Raw genomic sequence first — 19,343 nt, 5'->3', positions numbered from 1 at the left:
TGGGACAGGGCTATTCCTAGAGGTGCTGATGAAGCGTTTGTCACAGTGAAAGAATGCAACCGTATGGAACCCGCCTTATTTTATGACCCACGCAAGATTAAGTCATAGAATTTCAGCATCGTTCTCCTCTCGGGACCATAGCAAGAGGCTTAAACAAACCAACACCTGTCTGAATTCATTGGTTCAATGGATACATCAGCCATCTTTTGCCTCTGGATCTTTGTTTGTGTCGTTTCCTTTTTCTTTCCCCTCAAGTTTTAGCCAATGTACATCTGTTTTGTTTGCTTGTTTTTGTTTGTTTTGAGACAGGATCTTGTATCCTGGACTTGCTATGTAGCAGAGGATGAGCTTGAGTTTCTAATCCTCCTGCCTCAACTTTCTTTCCTTCCTTTCTTCCATCCTTTCTCCTTCCTTCCTTCCTTCCTTCCTTCCTTCCTTCCTTCCTTCCTTCCTTTCCTTTTTTCTTTCTTGTTTGTTTGATTTTGAGACAGGGTTTCTCTGTGTATCCCTGGCTGTCCTGGACCTCACTCCGTAGATCAGGCTGGCTTCGTACTCACAGAGATCCAAGTGCTGGGATTAAAGACATGTGCCACCACTGGCCAGCCTCTGCCTCAATTTTTTGAATGCTGGAATTACAGATGTGAGCCACCATTCCTGGCTGGTCAGGGTACATCTGGTCCCCCTTTCAGTCTCTAAATCAATGTCTTCAGGACCTTTGTGAGTCTAGGGTGGCTTCTTCCACATCTTCACTGCCATGAATCCTTGGTTCCTCCATCTGAGCACTAACCCAGGCTGCTTCTTTGCTTACCTGACTAGACCATGGGTCTCAGGAGAGAAGGGGCTGGGCTTGTATTCTTTACTGTTGCATGAGCAGAACTTGTTCCTGTGCTCAATTAAGGGACTGTTCAACCAATGCTGGCAACAAAGAGACTGACTGAGGGGCTGGATATGTAGTCAAACAAGCATGAAGCTCTAAGCTCCATCCCCAACACTGGAGGGGGGAGGTGGGAAGGGAGAGAGAAAGACTGAGTTTGAGGATGAGGCTCAGTTAGTGGAGAGCCTGCCTTACATGTACAAAGCCCTGGGTTAGATCTCTAATACCACACAAACAGGATATAGTGACACATGCCTGTAATCCCAACACTTGGGAGGTAGAGGCAGGGGGATCAGAAGTTCAAAGTCATCCCTGATTACACAGCAGATTTAAGGCCAGCCTGGATTTCATGAAAGTCCATCTAAACAAGAAAAGAAAAAAAAATAAAAAAAAACAGAGGGAGAGAGAGAGAGAGAAAGAGAGAACCAGGTATGATTGCCCGCCTTTCATTTCCCTCAAGGTCGAAGGCAGAGGCAGGAAGATCAAAACAAATTCAAAGCCAGCTTGGCCAACATAGTAGGTTCTAGGCCTGCTGAGATGCCTATGATTACATATAGATGCCCTATGAAAAACAATACAAAATGTGAGCCGGGCGCAGCGGCACGCACCTTTGATTCCAGCATTTGAGAGGCAGAAGCAGGCAGATCTCTGTGAGTTTGAGGCCAGCCTGGTTTACAAAGTGAGTTCCAGAACAGCCAGGGCTACGCAGAAAAACTTTGTCTCAAAAAGAAGGAGGAGGAGAAAGAGGAAGAGGAGGAGGAGAGAGGAGGAAAGAAAGAAAAGATTGAGCAAGTGTGCAAGTGTATGCATCTCATGTGGCTCCTTAGTTCAACCCAAACACTGGGAAACATCCGGGCAGACTCAAGAGAGGCACAGCAGAGCTGCAAACGGAATTGAGATTTTCTGACACACTCACTAGCTGTAAAATTTTTTCAAACCTCTAAAACATTTCTTAAATAACTTAATTCCTCCCCAGTAGAATTCCCTTGGCCTTGTTCTCTTCTTTCCTGTCATCATCACTGCAGAGGTTAAGACTGTTTAGAGAATTATTTTACAGCAGATGGGATCCCGGGCAGAGGAAAATATATCTAGCTCTCAGGAGTAGGAGAAATGTGTGCGGTTGGACCTTGGATTTAAATGAGCCAACAGATTCTTGCAAATTCTCTTCCCTTGCTGGGTCCTGTCTGCTTCACATTCAGCAAAGGAGAAAGCCAGCCTGTGTCACCCATGATTTATGTCCTGCTGTTTGCTCTCTTCCCCTAGAACATTAAACACCCTGAGCAGAGCGGGGAGAAGAGGTAATCTCAGGATGCCTGGCTGCCAGACTTGGTGTCTGTGAGCCAGAGGAGGCGGCAGGAGCCCTTTACTCTGCTGAGGCCGCGAAATAAATAAATAAATAAATAAATAAATAGACCCATGGGGTTGCCACATACCGGGAACAAGGGAGATTCTGTTTGCCTCCACTCGGCAAAAACAATTGACCTCTGAACCAATAGACCTGGAAGCTTGGTTTACTCACTTACTAAGTGCATGCTTTGAGAAGAGTCCTCTCTGGCTGTGTGTCTCAGTTTCTCCAGCTGTCCAAGGCTGGCCTGGATGGTCTGAGTTTGCTTTGTAACTGGTGTGTCGGGAAGGAATGAAGACATTCTTAAACTGGCGCTGCATCGGGCACACTGACTATCTGGACTACTGAAACGAGACACCCCAAGGGATTGAAATTTCTCCCAGGACTTCTGGGAGAAGGAAGATGCTGTGCCTGGTGCCAGCCAGAAGGGGAACTTAGAGTGCTGACTTTTCTGACCATTTTTCTTGCAGGAGACTTGGAGCCTGAGGCAATGAAAGGCTACCTCTCCATCCCTTGATTAGGACTACTTAACTATACATATCTTTTGCTCGCTGTTTAACCTGACCTCATGTTAGGATCCTCAAGATGGACTTGGATTGGAGGGTGCCTGATCTCTTTGTCTCTTTCCAATTGGGTCTCAGTGAATAAGTCCTTTTCATTATTAATTTGGCACTTTAAATTTGCTTATCAAGGATGAGTGAGTGGTCCAGCCTGGCATGGTAACATTTCAGCCTCAAGGATTTCTCTGGTAACATTTTCAGCCTCAAGGATCTGGAGCTAGTTGGCCTTGCCTGTTGATGAATGAATTGCAGTGGTTCACCTAAGGGGAAGGAGAGGATTCATGCTCTGCTCTACCTCCCACTGGTTGTGTGGCTTTGGAGGAAGCGCCTCACCTCTGGGAGCAGTCAAGTGCTTCTTTCTTTTGTTTTTGTTTTGTTTGTTTGCATTTTCAAGACAGGGTTTTTCTGTGGAGCCCTGGTTGTCCTAGAACTCACTCTGTAGAGTAGGCTGGCCTCGAACTCAGAGATCCACCTGCCTCTTTTTCCCCAAAACTGGGAAGAAAGGCATGTGACACCCCCAAACTCCACAAAAAGAAAGGGACTTTCTTTTTTCTTTTTGGCTTCTGGAGCCAGGAGGAGACCATGATGCTGGCACTGACTGAACCAGCTATTACTGAGGCTCCTCCTCCTGAGTTGGTGATCCATAACTCTTGGGGTGGGGCTTGGTGTCCCTCTCTCTGAGTTCCTGGCTTGTGACCTGCTCAAGTTGGGCCAGGGTGTCCTAATGAGTGCTTGGAAGTCCTGGGCAGGAGGAAAGAGGTGCTATTTTCAGTGGGTTCTGGTTCTATTTGTAGCTGGTGAGTTGGCCCAGGCTGCAGCAAAGCTTGCTGCCGAGTAATCTGGGTGCTGAGAGGGGTGTGTTCTGTTACACTGTGGAGAGAGGAGAAGGGGGAGACGCAGGCCCCACCAGCCCCCATTTCTAACTTCTTGCCACTTTCATTTCCTCTGCCTTTCCTGGGAGAGTTTAGAGAGGGCTCCTGACCTTTTAAAGGCGGACTTAGCTGGAAACACGGAGCATCCATCAATCTTGTTAACCTAGTGGAGGCCCTACAGTATTGATTTTCTCAGGCTCAAGGGAGATTTGTATCGCCGCTCAACAGCAAGTGCTTGTTAAAGCATGTGGAGGCTAAACTGCTAAACAGCAGAGTCATTTCTCCAAGTCACTTCCCCACGGGGTCCTAGTGAGGCCCACCACCCACTCTTGGCAGAGTGGTTAAACCAAGGCCTTAACTTCTCTAGGCCTCAGTTTATTAATTTGTGAAATGGAGTGTGGGTGCCAGGGAGTCCTTTGCTCCTGAGTCCTTTCCAGGTGCAAATCTGCGATTCTCAGATGCAGTCATCAAACAAAGTGAGGCCAATCCTTTAATGAGAGGATGGTGGGAAGGCCCAGCAGGCTCCAGAGTACCTGACATCCTACCCTGTCATTTTCTGGATGGGAAAACTGAGGCTCTATGGGTGAGGTCAGCTCAGTTAGTGAGTCAGTGATCCAGGCCTTCCACCTCCCACGGTCCTCAGTCTGCTCTGATGCGAGGCTCCAGGTAACTCTCCCGAAAGGACAGTAGAAATCACTCGTGCTACCGTACATGCTCATTTAACTCCTTCAGTCCCCTATTCTCCAGATGAAAGCCACAGGCAGTAAGGAGGGAGGGCAGGTATGATTGACTCAAAAGCTCAATCACACATGTTTTGCCAAGTCCAGTCATTTGGAAAAAAAAATAAATGCACAACAAAATAAGCAGCAAGGACACTTGAAACATATTCTCTCATACAATACCTTGCTAAAATACAGTATGCAGGATAGCTATACAATAGTATATGCTGTATAAGGAGAATCACTTGTCATGTGATGATATTCTGAACCAATTCCTTTTGTCTAATATCTTGTGTTCTTAGACCAGTAGTTTCTCAGTTGGCCTCAGTCTTAACCTCTTGAGACTAGCGTTTTACTCTGTTTCTTTGGGATTGACTAACTTTAGATTCCATGTATAGGTGACTGTATTCTCTATTTATCTGTGTCTGGCTTATTTCACTTAGAGTAATAGTCTGTCTCCAAGTTCACCTATCTTATTGAAACGTAATGGGGTTTTCTTCTTTTTTAAGCTGAATAGCATTCCATTGTACACAAACCACATTTTCTTTATCCATTCATTTGCTGTTGGAATCCACACTTGGATTCCTTCCGTTGCGTGGATATTGTGAATGATGCTGCAAAGAACACGAGATGGTAGATATTTATTCTACATATGACATCATCTTCTTTGGATATGTACCCTATACTCAGATTGTTGGAACCTATTCTGCTTGTATCTTTAGTTTTTTGGACACGGTATCATGTTGTCCAGATCGGCTTCAAACTCACTACGTTGCCCAGGATTTATTTATTTCTTTATTTAGCCCAAAATGATCTTGACCTTCTAATTCTGCTGTCTCCACCTCCCAAGTGCTGGAATTACAGGCCTGTGCCACTGCTCCAGGTTTATGTGGTCATGGGGGGTAGCCTCAAACCCAGAGTTTCATGTATGGCAGACAGCATTCTGCTAACTGGATTACATCACCGCACTTCTTTAGTTTTTTTTGAAGTATCTTCGTTTATTTTCCATAATGCTTTACTGACTGACATTCTAGCCAACAGCGAAGTTTCCTTTTCTCTGTATTTTCACCAGCATTTGTGTGCCTATCTTATTAATAAAAGACATTGTATTTTTTTTAATGTAGATTTATTTAGGCATGCAATGGTGCCGGATGCTTGATCTACAGCCTTGCTTATGCTAAGCACACAAGCATACGTTTACCATTGAGCCGTACACTTTGACCCTTCTTTGAGAATTAACTGCCTGTGTGTGTGAGTGTGTGTGTGTGTGTGTGTGTGTGTGTGTACATGTGGAGGCCAGAGGTCAACATTTGATGTCTTTATCTTCTATTGTGTACCACCTTATATTTTGAGGCAGGGTTTCTTACTAATTGGTGAAAATGTTTGGTCAGTAAGGCCCTGGATCCTCCTGTCTCTGTCATTCTCTGCTGTGCCTGGCTTTTCACATTGAAGTCCAAATTCAGTTCCTCATTCTTGGGCAGTGAGCACTTTTATCCACTGAGCCATCTCCTCAGACTGTACACTTTTATTTTATTATGCGTTTCCTGGATAAATAGTGAAGCTAGATTTTTTTTTTTTCATATAGCTACTGGTCATTTATATGTATGTCATCTTCTGTTTTGCTTTGAGACAGTGTCTTGCTTTGTAGCCTTGGGTGGCCTAAAATTTGCTCTGTAGACCAGGCTTGTCTTGAGTGCCTAGGGATCTGCCTGCCTCTGCCTCCCAAGCACTGGGATTAAAGGTGGCACCACTGCATTTAGCTATGTCTTTTTTTGAGACATGTCTGTTCATGCCTTCAGTTTATTTCTCAGTTGGGTTATTTATTTTTATTTTTTTATTTTTTTGTAGCCTTGGCTGTCTTGGGCTTGCTTTTTGTAGACTGGGTTGGCCTCAAACTCACAGAGATCTACCTGCCTCTGCCTCCTAAGTGTTGATACTATAAGTATGAGCCACTATGCCCAGCTTGTTTATTTTTGAGTTGAATTCCTTGATATATTTTGTATTTTTCCTAGATATAAGGTCTGCAAATGCAGTTTCTTTTTATAAGTTGTCTGTTCGCTGTTACTTTCTTTGCTATACTGAAGCTGTTTAGTTTGATGTAATCTCATTTGTTTATTTTGCCTATGCTTTTGAGGCATGTTTAACAAACATGGTGGCACACGCCTTTAATCCCAGCACTTGCAAGGGAGAGGCAGGCAAATCTCTGTTAGTTCTAGGCCAGCCTGGTTTACATAGTGAGTTCCAGGATAGCCAGGGATCTGTGGAGAGATCCTGCATCAAAATAAAACAAGAATTTCATTGCCTACATCAATGTTATGGAAGTTTTGTTTCTCTGGTAGTGTTTGTTGTTGCTGGTTATTTTATTTTACATTTTTTTGTTTTCCTTTTTTATTATTTTAAACATTCCATACTTGTATGCAATAGAATATGATCGTTATTTACCCCTATTTCTCTCTTCAGCTTTTCCTGATTCCTCTACACATCCTTCTCCCAATGCCAATGTGAATCCCATATTGTTACATTTGCTTCTGCATTTGGTTGGTGGCGATTTGCTGTGGTGAAAGTACAAAAGAAAATCTTGTCTCATACAAATAAGGTCTTTGTGGGTATTTTTTCTTTATATACTAAGACTTGCCAAAGCTTGGTTGGGTAGTTTAGACCAATGAGCTTTTAGCATTCTGCTGCACTGAAGTTCATTGCTCTGTCTTCCACCTTGAATGGCACTGTTACTAACAGAATGAGTTGATCTTAAAGAAAACGTTAATTCACTGGGTTATATAGCTCTCTCTTGCCTCATTTCATTAGGTGTTATCAAATATTCACTTTTTCTAGCTTGTATTACCACTCATCTTGGGAGAAAACACTTTTGTTTTATTTTGAGATAGGTTTTATTTTGAGAAGGCTGACCTTGAACTCAGAGAACCACCTGCCTCTGCCTCTCGAGGGCTGGGATCAAAGGCAAGCTGCACCATGCCCAATCTTCAGTCAGAAGGGCTTTATGTATTGAGAAGCAGTCAGACTTATGGAACATTCAAGCTTCCCAAAATTAGGGTTTAATTTATTTTTTTAAGTTCTTTATTAATTACACTTTATTCACTTTGTATTCCCCCTGTGGTTCCCTCCCTCCTCCCGTCCCAATCCCTCCCTTCCTCCACCCTCTGCATGCATGCCCCTCCCCAAGTCCACTGAAAGGGGAGGTCTTCTTTTCCTTCCTTCTGATCCTAGTCAATTAGGTCTCATCAGGAGTGGCTGCATTGTCCTCTTCTGTGTACTGGTAATGCTGCTTCCCCCTCAAGAGGAGGTAATTAAAGAGCAGGCCAATCAGTTCATGTCAGAGACAGTCCCTGTTCCTATTACAATGGAACCCACTTGGATACTGAACTGCCATGGGCTACATCTGTGTAGGGGTCTTAGGTTATCTCCATGCATAGTCCTTGGTTGGAGTATCAGTCTCAGGAAAGACCCCTGTGCTCAGATTTTTTGGTTCTGTTGCTCTCCTTGTGGAAGGCTTTAATTTAAATACCAATTTATCATTGGTAACAAATACAATAAACTGTTTGATATGAAGTCACAAACTTCATATATGTTTTGAGACAAGCCATATAGCCAACTATGATAAAGTGGAGGCCTTAAATTAAAAGACTAGTTCAGGGCTGGAGAGATGGCTCAGAGGTTAAGAGTACTGGCTGCTCTTCCAGAGGTCCTGAGTTCAATTCCCAGCAACCACATGGTGGCTCACAACCATCTATCATAAGAGCTGGTGCCCTCTTCTGGCGTGCAGACAGAACATTGTATGCTAAATAAATAAATCTAAAAAAAAAAGACTAGTTCAGACAATGGCAGAAGGATTTTCGTTGAGATAATGTAGGGACAACTGCTTATAGGACATAGGATTTCCCTTTTACTTTGAAGTGATGAAATGCTTGGGGATGGGAAGGGTGATGGTTGCATAACATTGTGATGGTATCAAATGCCACCAATTTGTTTGCTTTAACTTGATTAACTGACTGTTCAGTGAATTTCAGCTCAATAAACCTTGAAAAAAGTGCTTTATGCAGAATTTCCATTTCATCAGACGGAAGTGCAAAAGGCTGTTTGTCCAAGGCCTGAAGCCAATGAAATTAATCTTTTTTTTAAAACTGCTTCATAAAGGACATTCTTAAGTGAAACTGACATTGTTCAGTGCCAGCTCATTCTGTGAAGAATATAATAGCTATCAGAACACACTGTGCCACTGCTTTTGACTGTGACAAAGCCCCAGCAACGAAACGGCTTTCTTTTTGTGCCACTGGTATAAATATCAACATGATTAAAAGTCAGATGATTATTTAGTATTGTTATGAACACAGTTTTAACCGATGCAGACCCCTGGAGAATTCAGCGTACCTGAAATGCCTGTGACCACACTTCGAAACCCATTGTTCTACCCGGAATTAGGACTGACATTGAGCTGACCCACTCTGCTGAACAGCGTTAGCACGCGCTGTTTGGAAATTCTTTTTTTTTAAATACTTACTGAAAATTTTGCTTTAAGCACACACACAAGGCTTGCCTTTGTTTTAGGTTCATGTCACTGCACACTGAATAAAAGTAACAATTCTGATAGTGGCATATACTTAATTTTGTTTTTTAAAAAATTACCATTTTAGTGCTTTCTGCTAAAGTAATTATATTCTCATTAATGTTATTAATGTCACCACAATCTTTTTTGAATATAGGAAGGTTCCTTTCTTGATTGTTAAAAATAGGCCCCGACATATATATATCACAACAATTAAAGAAAAAGAGACCATGAATTTGAAAGGGAGTGGTGTGGTGTTACATGAGAAGGTTTGGAGAAAGAAAAGGGAAAAAATGTAATCATCTATAATCTCAAAAAATAAAACCTTAAAAATAGACCCAGAAACAATTCTACATAAATAATATTTCAATGGCACTATGATATGAATGACTGTGCTATAGTTAATGCATGTTGGACTGGGGGCTACAGAAAAGTAGTTGGGTATTACCGGACGCTCCAAAACTTTGCTGTCTGTCTTGAATTCACATCTGAAAGATTCTGAATAAGGAAACATGACTTCATTTCAATTCTGTCTGCTTTGGACAAGTTGTTTTTCAGCAGCTGGAAACATAATTACGGTGTTGGTCAGCTGGATTGGTGGGTGAAGTTTGCGAGGATTGGAAGCTGAGCTTCACAGAGAGGAGGCTTTTATCATTAAGCGCCAGGACCTAGTGTTGGAAGTCTGCATTCTTAGGGGATGAGGGGACTCCCAGGGGGAAGCCTCCACTCTCCATCAGTCAGCCTTTCCATTCTGGGCTACTTCAAAGAGGCTTCAAGAGGCTGGGAGAACATTTTTCACCTTTGAATGTATCAGGGGGGGCTGGATCAGGAAGGGGAGAGGAGGGTCAGGTGGTCAGAAGAAGCCCCTTATGTGAAAAATAGGGCAGTGAGAAGAAGCCTCCTTGGTTGGCTTGCTTTTCCTCTGTTCCTGTGACTCTCCCTTGGGTTTTGTCTTTTGCTTGCAGAGATCTTATCCACTAGTATAATTTGTTCATAAGAAATGTCCTCAAACCTTGGTACTGGAGAGATGGTTCAATGGTTAGGAGCACTGGCTGCCCTTGCAGGGGACCTGGGTTTGGGTCTCAGTATCTACATAGTATCTCATAATCATTTGTATCTCCAGTTCCAGGAGATCTGATGTACTCATCAGACCTCCATGGGCAAGAGGCACACATATGATGTACCGACATACATGGAGGCAAAACATTCGTACAAATAATTTATTACGTATTACATAAGAGAACTGTTACTCACCTCTGTGTGGTAAGCACAGGAATGACAACAATCACATGGGGTGATGAAGAAACTGGAGCACAGAGAAAGAACATGAGAAACCAGTGTGCATATGTACTAGGATTCAAATTTAACCCATTGCATTCAGCCTAGCTCTCTTCTTAGGCCGTTGTCCTTGAAAAAAAAAATTTGGGGTGGTGGTGGTTAGTTTTTCAAAACAGGGAGGGTTTCTCTGTGTAACATCCCTGACTGTCTTAGAACTCTCTTTTTAGTCCAGGCTGGCCTCGAACTCGTAGAGACACACCTGCCTCTGTTTCCTGAGTGTTGGGATTAAAAAGGCTGAAATTTGTTGTGTGGTGAGGGAAGTTAACTCCAGGGTCTGGTAAATGCTTTGCACACACTGTATATCCCCAGCCACCATGGAGTAAGTTTTCAAGGCCAGGGAGCAGTTTTGTTTTTTGTATTTTGAGGTAATTTACTAACATCTGCCTTACAGGTGAGCAGTAGTGAGGTGAGGTTAGTACGATGTTCACAGATGTCCCTCAGGGTTAGATCGCTTGAGTCCAAAGCTCGGGGCTTCACATCTCTTCTATACCCTAAGGTTGAGGTGGCTTAGTGAGCGCCCGAGGATTCAATGCATACTGTGAATTCATGGGTACAGGAAAGTTTCTTTAAATGTTTTACATACTGGTTGAGGATTCAGTCAAAGTTTCCCTTTCTCACTCCAAATCAAAAAGCAAATTGTTATTCTTGATAAAAAGAGATGAAAGTGGTATGTCAACCCATTTGATCTTTCCTTGTGGATTATGGGGATTGTGGGGTTGGTGGAGTAGATATCAGTTTCCTACTGGTTGCACTGTCTACCCAGAGCCTCTTTATTAGCATCTAGCTATCCAACAGAGGGTTGTCCTGGAAGTCAGGCCCAGCACAGTCAATGGCCACCCACTGGTGGCAGTCCATCTATTGCTCTATGTATCACATCATTCGTCTATTTTATGTGCTGCTTCTTTTCCTGTCCCACAAAGGCCATGATGATACACACAAGAGGGAATCAGGACAGTGAAATGTAAACAAAAGTGTGGAGTTCATTTCTATCACTACAAGAAAAAAATGTTTTTAGGTCCAAAAGATGCAATCATTGTGCTTCAGTGTTAGCCTGGTGCTTTTCTAGTGAAGGTGAAAACTGAGACCCAATCAGCTGCATTGAAGAGGAGGAAGACATGAGTTTCTCAGAGATAATGGGAAGTTTTTCCTAATTGAACTGTGATGTAATTTCTTCCTTGAGATGTTGTGATGTAGTGGGTACCACAACCTAGTAAGTGATAGGATAATCTTGTTGTTGGCTGGGTCTGGGTTTGAATTTTTAGTTAAGTTCAGCTTATTCTGGTTTTTAACTTTTTTTTTTCATGTGTAAAATGGATATAGCCTCAACTGTTAAATTTGTGACGATTCAACTAGATAAAATATAAATGCATGCTATTAACTAGGAGATTTGTCTGGCAATTGTGTTACACAATTCTAAGTGCTGAAGACCTAATGACAAAAAAGACAGCATCTTTTTTTTTCCTAATTATTCTTCAATTCCAGTGGGGGCAGAGACAATAATGTTGAATACAGAGAAACAGATAGTTGCAGAGTGCTGTGGGAAACGCGCGCGCGTGCGCGCGCGCGCGCGCGCACACACACACACACATCCCAAATGGTGTAAAAAACACAGGAATAAATTTCATGTTCTTGTTTCCTGGAAAAGTCAAGGTCATGCTAAAATTCATCTGAGGGAACGAGAGAAGCTGGGTTTATCAGGACTTATTAAGGTTCTCAACTTTCCTATATGCTGCGACCGTCTAAAACAGTTCCTCAAGTCGTGGTGGCCCAGCCATAACATTTTTATCGCTTTTTTATGACTGTAATTTTGCTACTGCTATGAATCGTGGTGTAAATATCCGATGTGCAGGTCGGGAACCTCTTTACCTAAGGTATCCGTGTTGGTTCTTCTGCAGGCCGCTGCAAATTTTCTTTGCTCTCTTTGAATGCTGAGATTTTTGTTAAGATCTTGAGGTTCAGGAAGTCTGGACTTGCATTTTGGCCATAGCCTGTAGCACACTATATTTACACGCACCATATTAAGTTAGTTTTATATTGACTATGCCTGCTGGGGAAATAATTTCCCTACGGTTCTGTTTAAAAGTAGAGTTAAGCCGAAGTGTTGCCTTGGTCCACTAGGTCAGGAAAAGAAGCGGCCTGGGAATCTTTCTGGTCTTTGTTTTTCTTCTTCTTAATCTGTAACGGCTTTTCTACCCATTTCCCATTTCTCTATTCTTTTTCCCTGCGTCTCCTCCGGGCGCTTCTCGGCGGGCACAGTCCGCCAACCTGCAGACCCACCCACTTCCTGGGGCGTGACCAACGCGCCGGGCCCCGCCCCCGCTCATCCCGTGACGGCCGGCTTGCTTCTCCTGCGCCCTCCCCCCGCCCCGCCCACCCTCGACGGCGTGCGCGCGCGTCCCCGCGCTCAGCGCCGAGCCCCCTCGGGAGCGCGCTCTGTGTGGCCGCTGCCGCCATGTTGTTGTGGTTGTGAGAAGGCGGCGGCGGCGGCGGCGGCAGCGGCGGCGGAGCAGGCGGCGGAGACGCTCCAGCGGCCCGGGCGCTGCCCCCGCCGACCCTGGCTGGCGGCCTCGCGGGGTGGCGGAGGAGGCCTTGCGGTGGCGGGCCCCGCCATGTCCTGCCGTCTGGTAAGACGCCCACCCCCCGGCTCCGGTGGGGTGGCGAGGAGGCGCTGGAGGAGGGGCGGGCCTGGGCCGGGGTGCGGCGGCTGTCAGCGGCCGCGGAGGCGGCGGCGGGGCGGGCGGCGGCCTCCCGGGGCAGGCTCCCGGAGCCGAGCGCTGAGGCCCGGCCTGGCGACGCGGGGGAGGCGGGGTCGCCGAGCGCGGCGGCCATCCTGAGGCCGGCGGCCGGTGGCACTCGGAGTGTTGGGCGCTTCCCCCGGGGCTCGCTGGAGAGGGCTCCCGGGTCCCCGGGAGGGGAGTGTGCGGCCCGGGGCTCCGGCCGAGGCTGTGGCGGTCCTCCGTGGCGAGGGGCGGGAGGTGGTGGTGTCGGAACCCGCGGGCCAGCCGTGCGGGCCTCAGCCTGGCTGCAGCAGGGCATCTTCCTGACCTGACCTGGTAGTACTTGAAGGGGAACGAAGGTTCAGGGGTGGTTGAAGGAGTTCAAGGAACGCTGGTCAGATAGCTCCGCAGAAGATTAGCGTTATTTCTTTGGTTGAAATTGGGCTAGATGTATGGCATTTAATGACCCAAGATGATATTGTTGGGGTCAGAAAACTTACTTCGAAATTATGAAGTAGAGTTTGCGCACTCTCATAGGCACCCTGGAGTCTGATCGGCTCGCTTGTGAGTTTCACACATGGACTTCTGAGAGATATCGATGTTGAGACGTCTTCAGACTGAGGTTTACATTTTTACTCTTAAATACCTTGACATCCACTTGGCTTTTTGACATTTAGGGTTTTTTTTTTGTTTGTTTGTTTGTTTGTTTTTGGTATGAAAAGTGCATATGCTCTTGCATTGGAGGCTCAGCTTCGTTTCTCACAGTGTGAATAGTGAGGCGACAGAGGTTATGAGTGAATGGTAGAAGATCATTGGTAAAATGGTTTTGTTTGTAGGGACGTGAAGGAGTTCTTTGAGATTTTGAGATGTTACGGTGTGATAAGAGACACTGTTTTTTCTTGGAGACCAAATAACATGCGTTGCTGGCCAATGAAAGACTTCCATGCCTTGAGTGAGTAGAAGAGTTCACAGAATGACAGACACGGTTTTGGGCAAATGCTATGCAGTGTGTTATTAAACTAAATTTGGAAGCTTCTAGATGGTTAGATGGATTGCTTACGAAGAGATCTTTTACCCCTAAAATTTTTACATTTAGGGAACCCTGAGCAGTTGTTGTGAGCAGCATAGTGAATTTGTTCACACGGCCTTAGAACACGTTTTATCAAATTAGATGCTGTCTAACTGAAGGCATGCCCAGAGATACACTGAAGAACCTAGAGGAAAATAGAGGAAGTGAGGCATGAAGTCTGCTTCCTGCCCCCGAGGGGTCCTGAAGGAGCTTTCTATCATGCCAACCTTGTGGTTACTTCTAAGCCATCCGACTCGGGTTTCTAGTAAAGTGGAGGTAGCAGGGTGTGTTTCAGTCATTTGAGACCAAGGTTGTGAACCTGGAAGGTGTGCCTTGGATTGTGAAAAGTTGTTGAAATCGGCCCCAGGCTGTTAGGCACGGTAAAGTCAGTTTAAAAACCCGCTTACAGTCCTGGTTAATTCTTTCTGAGTTATCAAGGGATGGCTTCATATTTCAGAGGTGTGTTGAAGTTTGTTACAGTTTTGTAAGAGGTGAAAGAAAGTGTTTTAGGATTGAATCCTGTCATATCACAGGATATTTTGAGAGAGGTTGTTCACTAGAGACAGAAACCTTGTCTTGTCTTGGTTCCTGATAACCCCCAACTACTCAGCATAGTTATCAGTAGTTTTTTTCCTGTCAGATTTTTTTAAGTATTGGTATAGGAAACACCGATGTTACTAAGAATTGCTTGACATCTTACATTGAAAAGAGTTTTCATTCTTTGCAACTTTGACTTTTCTTTAAGAGACTCTTCTTTAGACTGTGAACTCTATGTTTGAGTCTTAATGTATTGAAAACTTCAGGCGTTAACACATTTTACTGACTTTAAATTCTGCACTGGCAGACAGATCTGGATCATGATTTCATTTGTGGCATTAATTGCTGTTGGGATAGTCTCTGGACTTGAGTTTCCTTATCAACATAATTTAGAACTCATACTTAGGCCAAGTTTTTGCACATTATAAATAAATTTTTTTAATATAGGAAAGTGCATTTTTTAAAAATTTTTTTATTTCTTTATTTTACATATGAGTGCTCTATTTTGCATATACATCTGCATGACAGAAGAGGGCACCGAATCTCATTATAGATGGTTGTGAGCCACCATGTGGTTGCTGGGAATTGAACTCAGGACCTCCGGAAGAGCAGACAGTGCTCTTAACCTCTGAGCCATCTCTCCAGCCTGCATTTTTTTTTTTTTAAACTTTTAAAGAAACAACAATTCAGGCTAAAATTGCCAGGAATTTGAGACCACATTAGCCAGGGTTTCATATAAGACCCTGTCTTAAAATATGAGAAAAGAAGCAGGAGAGATGGCTCACTGGGTAAAGACACCTGAGTGAGCCTCTGGACCGTGTGGTGGAAGGCAAGAAGTGGAAGGCAAGAACAGACTCCAGCTTGCCTTCTGACCTCCGCATGCATGCAGTGGCACACATCTGTACACACAATTAAAAAAGTAAATAAAAAAGTAAACAAAACCCTTTTTCTAAAATCCCAGAAACAGTATTGTGTCTTGGGTTTTGCTTTTAGCTTATGGGTTTTATACATTTCCCAAAAGTACTCTGGAAATTGAGTGCATGTTGCAAGTATGCAGAAGTAGCATGCCGATGCTGTTGTAATTGTTTAATGTTGAAATCAAGTCAGGTTTCACAGAGGGAACTTCATCTTCTGGAATGAAGACACAGTACTAAGAATGTTTGGGAGAAGTTTGCGCACTCTATATGTCTTGTTGTTTCTTACAGATTACCCAGTTCTGTGTTTTTAACTTTTAGAAATTACATTTGTTTATTTGTGTGCATGAGTGTGGATGCATGCATGTCATGGTACACGTGTGTAGGTCAGAGGACAGCTTGTAAGGACTTGATTCTCTCCATTTATCATGTGGGTCCTGGAGTTGAAACACAGGGTGTCATGTTTGGCTGTCCTGGCCTCTGCCTCCCTAGACCACCTATGGTGAATGTATGTGTAACGTGATAATCAGTAAAACATCGGTTTAAAATTTAGTATGAGGTCACATCTATATTGGATTGAACTAGAGTTCCTAGTAATTCAAGACTACTATTACAGTTATTAACATGTCATTGCTATTTTTAATCTTGATTTTGTGATCTTGATATTGGTGTGCTTTCATTTTCATTTTTGTCTTGTATCTAGAAATTAAATAATAACCTTTTCAGTTCATACTTGTTTCCTATACTAAAAATGAAGCTTGTTTTAGGGTGATAGTGGATAGATCAGTAAGTCAGGAGTCTACCTAGTGCCACTTATTAGTCCTTTTGTTTTTGGCAAGCCATTTCCATCATTATTAAAAGGAAGAACAATGTCTACTTCTTTCACAGGTTGTGAAGGAAGATCAAATGGAATAGCAACATGAAAAATAAAAATGTAATGGTGTTGGCATCCTATTGCATTACAATTCTTTTTTTTAAAAGGTTTTCATGAAACACTTGGTTTGTCTAGCCAGACTAGTGGTGGCGCACACCTTTGATCCCAGCACTAGGAGCAGAGGCAGGCGGATCTCTGTGAGTTCCAGGCCAGCCTGTTCTACATATGAGTTCCAGGCCAGCCAGGGCTACACAGAGAAACCATGTTTTCCCCCCTTTCCCCCCAATAAACAGAGTTGGCTTGTGAGTAGAGGTAAACCATGAACATTTTGTTAAATGCAGAATTCTTTAATGCCACTGATAAGGCCACAGAAGTGGAGAAACCTTTCAGCACTTGTATCTGTTAATAAAAGTGGTTGTGGGTTGCCAGGGCTGCACAAGAGCACTTGTCATCTTGTGGGGTGAGCCCTAGTTGTGGGCCTTGCCACTAGAACTGAAGTAAGGCCATCAGTTCAGATGCCCATAGGGATCAGTTTTCTTATTTTGGAGCTGTGGTGGAAGGTGGTTGGAGCAAAGAGCTTAGCATGTTCTGTGTAAAGTTTTAGAACTGTTTTTGATCCTTTTTTAAAGGAATTTTTAATTTTATGTGCGTGTGTGTAGACCATGTGTGTGCAGGAGGAGCCTGTGGAGATCAGAGAGATGTCAGATCCTCTGGAGCTGGAGTTACAGATTAGTATGAGCCTCCATACTAATGGGTTTCTGGGAACCAAACCCAGGTCCTCCGCAATTTCTCCAGCCCCAGAATTATGTTTTCTAAATGGCTAGTGGCATATTACAGGGTAATGAAATCAGCGTGGTTACTTAAAAAAGCATTAAAAAAGATAAGTCAGTATATTGCTAATGGTAAAACTGTTGATTTTGGAACTGTGTATTATTATTACCTAAATTTATACTGGGTATGATATAAACTTTTAATCTAAGCATTCTGGAGGCAGAGGCATGAGGATCCCTGAATTTGAGGGAAGCCTGTTCTACATAGTGAGCTTCAGGCCAGCCGGGGCTTTGTGGATATGTGCAGGTACACATGTGTGTGCATGTGCATTTGAGCAGAGGCTGGTAGTTAACCCTTGGTGTCAGTCTATGAGAACTGCCCTTCTTGTGTTTGAGAGTCTCTCATTGGGCCACTGCTCTGTAGTTGGATTTGTCTAAGCTGACCAGCCAGCTGACCAGCTCCAAAGATCTACCTGTTTATGCCTCATCCCCAATGCTAGCATTACAAGCATGTGCCGCCAACACACAGAGTTTCAGGTCATTTCTGGGATCTAATTCAGGTCCTCGTGGCAGTGTGGCAAGCACTTGACCTATTGAGCTATCTCCATAGCCTTACAAGTTACAAAGTTACAACTATTTTCGGGGTTAAAATTTTTTTACTATATTTTTATTTATCGTGTGTGTGTGTGTGTGTATGTGTATGTGTGTATGTATGTGTATGTGTGTATATGTTTGTGTTCATGTGCAGGTATAGGTGTACGTGGTCACATGCAGATGCCACAGAGTGTATGTAGAGGTCAGGAGACAACTTGTTGAAGTCAGTTCTCTCCACCTTGTTCATCCCAAGGGTTCAGCTAAGCTTGTCACACCTGGCAGAAGGCTTCTTTTCCTGCTGAACCATCTTGCTGGCTTAAAAATGTCTTTTCTTCTTAGTGTAAAAACAATTTCATTCATTGTATAACATTGTACTTTGCATGTAAATTCATTTCCTTATTGCCCTTTGTTCCCCCCTTCCTAGTGGACTTTCTCCCACATCTTCTGATTTCATGTTTACATGTATATATATATGTGTGTATGAATGCATGTCATATATATATATATGTATATACACACATGTCAAATTTAGATTGCGCATAGGATAAAAGACATATTTACCTTCTTTTCCACTTTTATCGTATCTTTTTTCCTCTTCCCCCCACATTTCCTCATATAATTTTAAAATAAAATTATTTCTAATTATGACTGATATAGCACATGTTCATTGTAAAACACTCACAAGATGTTGGGTATGGTGGTGCACGTGTGAAATCTCAGCACTTGGGCGGTGGATACGGGGACTCAGTTTAAGGCTACCTTTATCTACATAGTGAATATAAAGCCTGCTTGGACTACTGGAGATTCTGTCTGGAAAAGCCAACAAACAAAACACATTCCCAAGCCCAAGCAGCCAACCCAATGCCAAACCAGTTGAACCATCCCAGGAGAATACATAAAAGTGGAGATGGTCTCTCCAACTTGAATGTTGTTAGTTACTATGTTTTCATTATACATTATCGATTGGAATGCTTACAGAGAAAATCTTATTGTGTGAAATTTATATTTCCATAATGGATAGTTAGTATTCTGCAATCATAGTTTAAACAGTTTTTTTGTTAATTTACATTATTTATTCATTCATTCATTCATTTATTTATTAAAACAGTGCTGTGATGAACTTGTATGGACATTTTTCTGCAGTTATGCTATTTTCTTAATCTTGTAAGTTTGCTTATCAGGTCAAAGGGTTTTTGTAGTTGTTTTCTTTTCTGGCTATTGACTGAAGAGCCTTGAACAGTGCTTAGAGCCTCCCTCCCTTGAAATGGTGGTGTTTTAATATTTGGATATATTGAAGGTATTGTAGCGATAGGATGGATGTCGTAATTTTCCACCAACATGTTAGAACCTACTTTCATATATTCATACTAGTAATTTACCAGTTACAGCTTGTAATTGTGACATTAAAGTGGATTAGTTTCCCTGTTCTTTTTCAGCACCAAGACTTACCCTCTGTAGTTTAACTCTGTGGAGGGTAAAAATGAAGATGGTAACAAAGCAGAACTTCAGGCCTCTGGTGTTGGGGCTTTTTGGTTGCCTGCCCTGTCAGTAGAAAAGTCTGAGCACTAATCTGCAATACCTTGGTGTTTAATTTACAAA

The 19,343-nt window shown here is 43.3% G+C and overlaps 1 protein-coding gene across 4 annotated transcripts in view; it reads left to right on the top strand.

Moving 5' to 3' along the window:
- Positions 1 to 12,698: 12,698 nt before the first annotated feature.
- The window catches only part of Mtmr3 (myotubularin related protein 3), a 111,734-nt gene continuing 105,089 nt past the window's right edge, over positions 12,699 to 19,343 (top strand). For 2 of the 4 annotated variants that reach the window (XM_060365572.1, XM_060365569.1), the window contains exon 1: positions 12,699 to 12,893. The gene's annotated coding sequence lies outside the window, so the exon portion shown is untranslated. The remainder of the gene's footprint in view (positions 12,894 to 19,343) is intronic. The other 2 variants (XM_060365573.1, XM_060365571.1) reach the window with 1 other exon arrangement.

The sequence above is a fragment of the Meriones unguiculatus genome, chromosome 12, assembly GCF_030254825.1.
Source record: "Meriones unguiculatus strain TT.TT164.6M chromosome 12, Bangor_MerUng_6.1, whole genome shotgun sequence".
Taxonomy (NCBI): domain Eukaryota; kingdom Metazoa; phylum Chordata; class Mammalia; order Rodentia; family Muridae; genus Meriones; species Meriones unguiculatus.
The sequence above is the reverse complement of the archived record's forward strand: the minus strand, read 5'-3'. Positions and strand labels throughout refer to the sequence as shown.